The sequence below is a fragment of the Narcine bancroftii genome, chromosome 12 (assembly GCF_036971445.1).
Source record: "Narcine bancroftii isolate sNarBan1 chromosome 12, sNarBan1.hap1, whole genome shotgun sequence".
Classification (NCBI taxonomy): domain Eukaryota; kingdom Metazoa; phylum Chordata; class Chondrichthyes; order Torpediniformes; family Narcinidae; genus Narcine; species Narcine bancroftii.
Window position 1 is genome coordinate 35,626,963 of NC_091480.1, and position 7,995 is coordinate 35,634,957.

Consider the following 7,995-nt stretch of genomic DNA (forward strand, 5'->3'; position numbering starts at 1 on the left):
GCTCGGCAGCGGGAAAAAGAAAAGGAAGAAACTGAAGAGGAAAACAACCAAAATAAATACAGTAAAGTGAAAGCGAGAATGTGAGAAGTGCCAGATCCGGGAGAGTGGGGATTGCTGGGCAGGTTAAGTTGGGGCTGTGTGGAGGTGGGAGCAGAGGGCCGAAGCAAAGCTGGGGGGTTGGGGGGGGGGGGTCAGGGAAGCCGAACCTGGGGGGGTGGCCTAATTCCAGGGAAGCCAAGAAGGCAGATTAAGCCAATGGTGGGGGGGGGGGGGGAGCAGGGAAGCTGTGGCCATGGACGAGGAAGCCGGGACATCCAGTGGGGGGGGAGTACGGAGAAGGGGGAGTGGGTGGTTTGCAAGCCGGAGCTGGGACAGCAATAGTTCATATTTGATTAGGTGGCTAAAAGTGCAATAAAAATTTATTGGCTTTATTTTTGATAAGTAGGTAATTAGTTTTAAATTGATAAAATACATGATTACCATCTATTTCTTTAATTGATAATTATATCTTACTATAATTAGTGAGTTTAACTGTATAGTACTTTGTCAATTTATTCAATTATACAACGTTCTCAATTATACAAGGCCAAATACAACATAGCTGCTGCCAAGGGTAGGTCTCGCAACCTTTCTTGTCGCTATTTTTGGGGGCTATCTTCCTACAATGAAGGACACTCAATGCAGTCTGCAGTGAGGGTGGGTGTATACAGTGGCAGTGAGTGTGTACAGTGTTAGTGGGTGAAGACGGTGTGAGTGTCTGCAGTGGCGGTGAGCGTATGTAGTGGCGGTGAGTGCATTCACTGGCAGTGAGTCTATGCAGTGGTGGAGAGTGTCCCACAATGGGTGCACAAAATGGGAATATGTGACAGATTGTGGCTGTGAGTTTAACGTGTGAAATCATGTATCAGTAACGTACGTGCATGATGTTTGTACAGTTTGGGATCATAGGATAGATTGTGTCCATTTTGAGGAGTGTTGAATGCATTGTAAGTGCGCCTCACGTTGTGACAAATTGTGTGATAATGTAAGTGTGACACTCTCATCCTTATGAGTGTAGAGAGATGGGTTGTGTGGGAATCAGTGTGAATTGTCAGAATGTAAGAATAAGAGTGTGACAAAGTATACACAGTGTGTATGGTGTGGAATTGTATCAGAATGAGAACACATATAGCAACAAATGGTTTACAGTGAACTTACTAAATGAATAGTAAGAGGAATGAATGTTCGCTCAGTGTGGGAATGTGTGTACAGTGATCACGCGGAGTGGGATTTTCTGGCCATATCAGTGTCCACAAAGAATAAAGAATGTGATTGTGAAAGGATGAACAACTAGTGTGGCTAGTGGAGTTGTCTGACAGTGAGATTGTGCCCATTGAGTGGACAGAACAGATAGCGTACAGTGTTGGAAAGTGTACCATTTGGGTATACACAGTGAATGTCCTGTCTATGTTCACAATGCTTGTCAAGTGGTACTTTGTGTAATACTGTGTATATAGTTCTCCTGGTAACCGGATTAACCTCAGGTGTGCAGGGTGAATGTGAAGTAGACTTTGTGACAGTGTGCATTGTGGGATTTTATGACTGGGACTATTCAGTGTGGGTCCGTATTATCATATGTGTGTACTCATTGAAAATACAAAGTTGTTCTATAAGATAGTGAGCGTGGGACATTTGACGGTGAATGTGCCTGCAGAAAGGTAATAAATTATGCGTGGTGAACATTCACTTTAGGATCGTGTAAGAGTGAGTGTATGAACCCAGTGAAGAAAGTGCATTCAGATTGTGCCTCAGCAAGAATATGAACAGTGAGTATACCATACCTTGTCCGTGAGATTAAGCACAGAGATTGTGGCTTCTACTGGGACTGTCACAACAAGAGGGAGAGCACATTGTGTCTGACAGTGAGTGTGCCCAGTAAATGTGACAGTAATCACACACTGAACATACTCTAAGATACTGAATCACAGCAGAATTATGTGCGTGAATGCCTCATGTGGGATTGTGCAATGGTGAATGTACACAGTGAGTAAGATCTATGGAATTGTAGCGGAACAAGTATCTGCAGTGAATATGAAATTGTATACATCACGTGTACCACTTGAGGGTGTACAGTAAACTTATAAATTCAATGGTAAAAGGTGATAAAGTGGAAAGTCCATCATTATAATGGAACATACAAACTAATAGAATACTAGCCTTCTTTTGTGTTGCAGTGGCAATGATAATACCATGTAGTCTGAATTTTTCTGCTTCTTTTAAGGGTACTCATCAGTTTCTACAATTGTTAGCTGGCCTCCATGACATTCATGCGTTGGACGGGATAGTAAATTGTGCATGATGGACGTCTCTTTTGATCTTGCTTCCATTCCAAGACAGCATTCACACATGTGCTCACCTTCCATGTTTAGGAATTGGATTTGTAACTGATTTATCAGTCAAGCAAAAGTTTTGTATACTTTTATACATTATTTATTGCCTTTCCATTGAAGTAATGTTCTTCCAAGGGAAATCTGTGTTTTTAAAAGGGGCTTTTTTTTCTATTATCTGGTTGTTTCAAAGCACTCAATAGTGAAGTAATTTTGATGTGTGGTCCGCTATTGTAACGCAAGGCAATGTGGACACAGAAAGCTCCTCCCACAAACTGCAGAGTGGTAATGATGAGGTTATTTATTTTTGTGATTTTGTTTGGAGGGTCAATAATGGCTGGAAAAGTTGGAGCAGCAAATGATTAAGACAGCAAATAGTATTACCAGCCTTTATTATGAGAGGATATGGAGAAAGATGCCTTCCTGTAATTAGAGTCACAGAGTCAGCTTGGAAACAGGCCAACCTGACCAAAGTGGCCTATCTATTCTAGTTCCTCCTGCCTGAGTTTGGACCATGTCCCTCTAAACACATCGTATTCATGTATCCGTGCAAATGTTTTTTAAATGTTACAATAGCACATCTCAACCATCTCATTTGGCAGACTCTTTCATACACCACCCTCTGCATAAAACCCTCATGTTCCTATTAAGTCTCTTCCCACAAACTCCCACCCACCACCACCCCCCCCCCCCCCCAACCCACGACCTTAAACCTATGTCCTCTGGTTACTTCAGATTTATTGCCAGGGTACATACATGGCATCACATTCAACCCTCAGATTCCTTTATCCTGCAGGTGTGGCAGAATTACCACTAAATAGTAGTGCAAAAAATAAACTGTACACAGCGTAAAATATTGTGAACAATAAAATAAAAGAACTATAAACAGATAACGAATGTAGACAATCTGACTGCAATACAGAGAGAACCAAAGAAAATCAATAACGTGCACAAGTAAGAGTCCTGAAATGAGTTTCTCATTTAATTTGACATTGAAGAGTCTGATGGTGGAGAGGTAACAGCTTTTCCTGAACCTGGTGATGTGAGTCTTGAGGCACCTCTACCTCTTTCCTGATGGTAGCAGCGAGAACAGGGCATGTGCTGGGTAGTGGGGGTCTTTGATGATTGCTGCTGCTCTCTGACAGCAGTGTTCTCTGTAGATGTACTCAATAGTGGGAGGTCTTTGCCTGTGATGTCCTGGGCTGCGTCCATTACCTTTTGGAGGGCTTTGCCCTCAGGGGTATTGGTCTTCCCATAGCAGCCGGTCAGCTCACTTTCCACCACACCTCTGCAGAAATCTGCCAGGGTTTCTGATGTCATACCAAACCTCCGCAAACTCCTGAAGAATTAGAGGCACTGATGTGCTTTCTTCACGATGCCATTGGTGTGTTGGGTCCAGGACCCAATCTATTTCTCTCATGATATGGGAGCTTGGTGGAGATTACATCTGGAGTATTTTGCACAATGCTTCTTCCCTAATAAAGGATATACTTGCCATGGAGGGAGTGCAATGAAGATGCAATAGTCTGGTACCTAGGGCCAGTGGAGTTGCTGAAACAATTGGGTAGAATAGGCTTGAAGGATAAGAAATCGAATTGAAAATTCCAAAGTTCTTGCAAAACTCAAAATGCTGGCTGTTAGGAAAATAATTTCCTGTAATTGAGGGATTGCAGTCTCAGAATCAGGAATAGATTATTTCAGAATGAGATTAGGAGATTTTTTTTTCATGCAGAGGGCAGTGAATGTTTGGAAATCTTCATCCCAGAGTTAATTCAAAATGGAGATCAATTGATTTTTGGATAGAGCCATAGAGTAATCCATTACAGAAACCGATCCTTTGGCCCATTGAGTCCACTGCCAGCCATCAAGGACCCAGTTACTCCAATCCTATTCTATTCTCTCCATGTTGCAATCGAAGACTCTCAGATTCTACCAACCACTTGCACACAAGGGACAATTGGCACGGTCAATTAGCCTAATACAACCATTTTATTTTAAACGTGGGAGGAAAATGGAGCACCTGTGTGAAACACAAGTGATCACAGGAAGAAGATGTGTAGGTAATACCAGAGGTCAGAATTGAACCTGGATCGCTTGACCTGCGATGCAGCAACTTGTCTAGTTATATGCCACTGGCCCACTCAGCATTAAGCTTCATTGGATCTGGAAATGTGCTAGAAAAGTAGAGTAACCCCTAAATAGCAAAGCAGGCTCAAGGGACCAATTGTCTAATCCTCCTAATTTGGATGACTCCCAAATAACTATATGGGATTAATTACATTGTCCTGAAGGGGAGGCATCAAGGACAGTTTAACACTGCAGCAATCTTGCAACACTGCAAAGGAGTTTTATCCTATGTTTTGATTTCAAGTTTCAGAATTGGGATCTATTGATGAGACTGCCGGCGTTTAAGTCACAGCTGACTCCTTTGTGAGTATTCTATCACTAAGAATGCCATGAATGAAAGGCTATCTTGTGTTTCCACATATCATTTATGATACAAATTGTGGATGCAAGGGAGATTATTCATCACGCTTTAACTTTACTGACCCTTCCATCTCATTTCCTCTCTACTGCTTTCAAATTCCATTTTATTGAAACGGTTGTGCCGTTCATTTCTACACTGAACCTGAGAAATGTTTGCAATGGCCCTGAGAATGTCAACAAATGAAGCTTTACATTTCTAACTGCCAAATTTAATGGTATCTCCTGGGGGTCCCAAGTAGATCAAGGCAATATACCGCACAAACCAGTAAAAACACTATTAAATTATCCAACGCTCTCAATTATACAAGGCCAAATACAACACAGCCGCAACCAAGGACAGGTCTCGTAAAACCTTGTTGCCATTTTTGGTGAGTGCCTGCACCTAAAAAATCAGCACAGCAACCCTGAGTGAAATCAGTGGAAAAAGATAATTGGGGGCTATCTTCCTACAGTGAAGGACATCTACAACACTTAATGCAGTGAGGGTGGGTGTATACAGTGGTGATAAGTGTCTGCAGTGAGGATGGGTGTATACAGTGGCAGTGAGTGTATACAGTGTTAGTGGGTGAAGGCTGATATTTTTGTTGTTGAACTACCCTTGCAAAAGATAAGGTCCAAAGACAAATTTATGATTTTATATACATGTATGTTCCTGAGAGCACTTCTACACATACATTTTTAAAAGTGCCAAGCACAAATGTCTTGTAAGTTTGTTTGTAGTTAATTACTGCCAGGTTCACTGAATGGGTAGCAGTCATTGTTCAGTGCACGTCTCTACATGTAGCTGACTAGAAGAACCGTAATAACCTACCAGTCTCATGACAAACTGAACTCACCAAGGCTTAAGTGATTGCAATTTGCAGACAATTTCATCATCCATTCCTAGCCACAAAGTTCTGTCGGTTGGAGTGATGACTAAAATTATTGATCATCTGCATGAGAAAGCAATGGATGTTGTTAATCTTGATCTGGTAAAAATGATCTAAAACAGGAGATCACAAGCTTTGTTTATTAAATCAACAGATCCAATACTTCCATTTTTACAAAAAATACAGGAGCAAAACTTTAAAAAAAATTATTCAAAAACTTAGGGGCAGAGGGGGTGGGGGTTTCCCCACAAATATTACGTGATAATTCTTCCTGATTTATTGATAACCTGGATGCTAGATTTACTTCTTTATACTGAATATAAACAGGTCAAATTGGCAATCAGGTTTTGGGAAATGAATCCCTGCCTTGCCCTTCTCAATTTTGTAGCTGTCCTTATACGACTTTGGTGAATCTTATATGGGCTGCTCCATTGAGGAACAGCTGTTTATCAAGGAAAAAGAGGCCACAGGTGCTGCAATTTAGCAAAAAAGCAATCTCCCAAGTTGAGTCGTCACCTTTATTTATCGTTTATACGATGCTTGCATGGTAAAGAAGAGTTTGTGTTTCTCCAGGACCACAGAGCACATTTACATGAAGTTAGAATAGAAGTTAAACACATTAAAATATTAACAGTCCATGGTACCCTATCCCCAAATGTTCTGGGAATTCAGGAGTCTGAAGGCTTGGGGGAAAATTCTGTTGCTCAATCTGGATGTAAGGGCCTGAGTACTGCAGTACTTCCCTACAAGATGGCAGAAGGGAGAACATATTCTTGAGGGGTGTGTGGAGTCCTTCACAATGTTTATCACCTTTTGCCTGCATCGAGTGTTGTAGGTGTCCTTCATGGTCGGAAGAGAGCCCGCAATGATCTTTTCTGCTGATTTCACTATCCTCTTCAGGGTCTTGCGGTCGAAGAAGGTCTAAAACCTAGACCTAAACATTTAGGTTGATGCCACAGTAAAATGTTAGAAAGATTTAAAGGCAGATGTGTGTTCAGTTAACCAAATTATTTTTACCTTACATTCTCCTTCCTTGTACCCGTTCTACAGGCTGCACAAGCTGTCTGGGGCTTCACCTTTGGTGTGATTTTGGAGCACAACTTTACCGTGAAAATGGAAATGCTAATCTCAGGCTTTCCTAAATGCACTACACACACACTAATCTAGGAAGTGGTGACTCATAAGATAATGATTTGTACACAGGGTAGTCCCAACCCAACCAACCAATTTTCCCCTGCAGCCGCTGCAACCGTGTCTGCCTGTCCCGCATCGGACTTGTCAGCCACAAACGAGCCTGCAGCTGACGTGGACATTTACCCCCTCCATAAATCTTTGTCCACGAAGCCAAGCCAAAGAAAGAAGTAGTTTCTCAGTTCAATCTGCACCACAGCACTGGCGGGCGCCGAGGGGGGGGGGGGGGTTGGGGGGGTCGGGGGGGGATGGGGCAGCGGAGGGGGGATGTGGGGGATTGCATGTTGAGGTGTTAAATTGAGGCACCATCTACTTTTTCAGGTGAATGTAAAAGATCCCGTGGCACCATTTTTAAGAAGAGCAGACAGATTATCCTGATCATCTGCAAATCATTATGCCTTCATTGATATTACAATAAGTAGATTATCCCATTTATTCCATACAATTACTATGGTTTATGGAGCTTACGGTGCTGCATGTTTCCTGCTGTGACTGTACTTGAAAATATACTTCATCCTTGTAAATGTGCCAATATTGTAAAATAGATATATGCAAACCTGTTGGTCTTCAGTGAACTTCTTTCATCCACTTCGCAATTGCAAGTCTACATTTCTTTCCCATTTTATTCAGGAAAGACACTTCTCTTCCCAAAGCAGCACAAAAATCTTGGCTATTAACGTGTCCCTCTGATTGGGTCTGTGAAATGGTGATTCAAGTCAGGCGCATCCAATGGAAAAATGGTCACTTCTGAAGAATGTGCCTGCTGTGAGGATTCTCTATTTGCCCTTATTTACATGAACTGTCACCTTCTCATGAGCCCGCAGTAACTGCATTCGACACTTTAACCTCTAAATCTCCGCACTTAGCACTGAGATGAGAGTAATGTCCACACTTGTCTGGATATGATAAATTAGTGTTTTTTAAATTTTATTTAAACACAACAAATATTCACCACAGAACATACGTCATTACAGATATCAGTTACTGATAAAATCATGTTACCTTAGTTTCCATGGAATTAATCACAGATACTTCAATTCTTCATATTAAGCCTTGACGTCAATAAAAAAATTCCAAAATAT

At 41.7% G+C, this 7,995-nt stretch overlaps 1 long non-coding RNA gene across 1 annotated transcript; it reads left to right on the forward strand.

The window, feature by feature from the left end:
• The first annotated feature begins 4,719 nt into the window (after positions 1-4,719).
• On the forward strand, positions 4,720-7,471 carry LOC138746566 (uncharacterized). Its single transcript, XR_011347034.1, has 2 exons — positions 4,720-4,796; positions 7,235-7,471. It is a non-coding gene; the product is annotated as an uncharacterized lncRNA (long non-coding RNA).
• Positions 7,472-7,995: the final 524 nt, after the last annotated feature.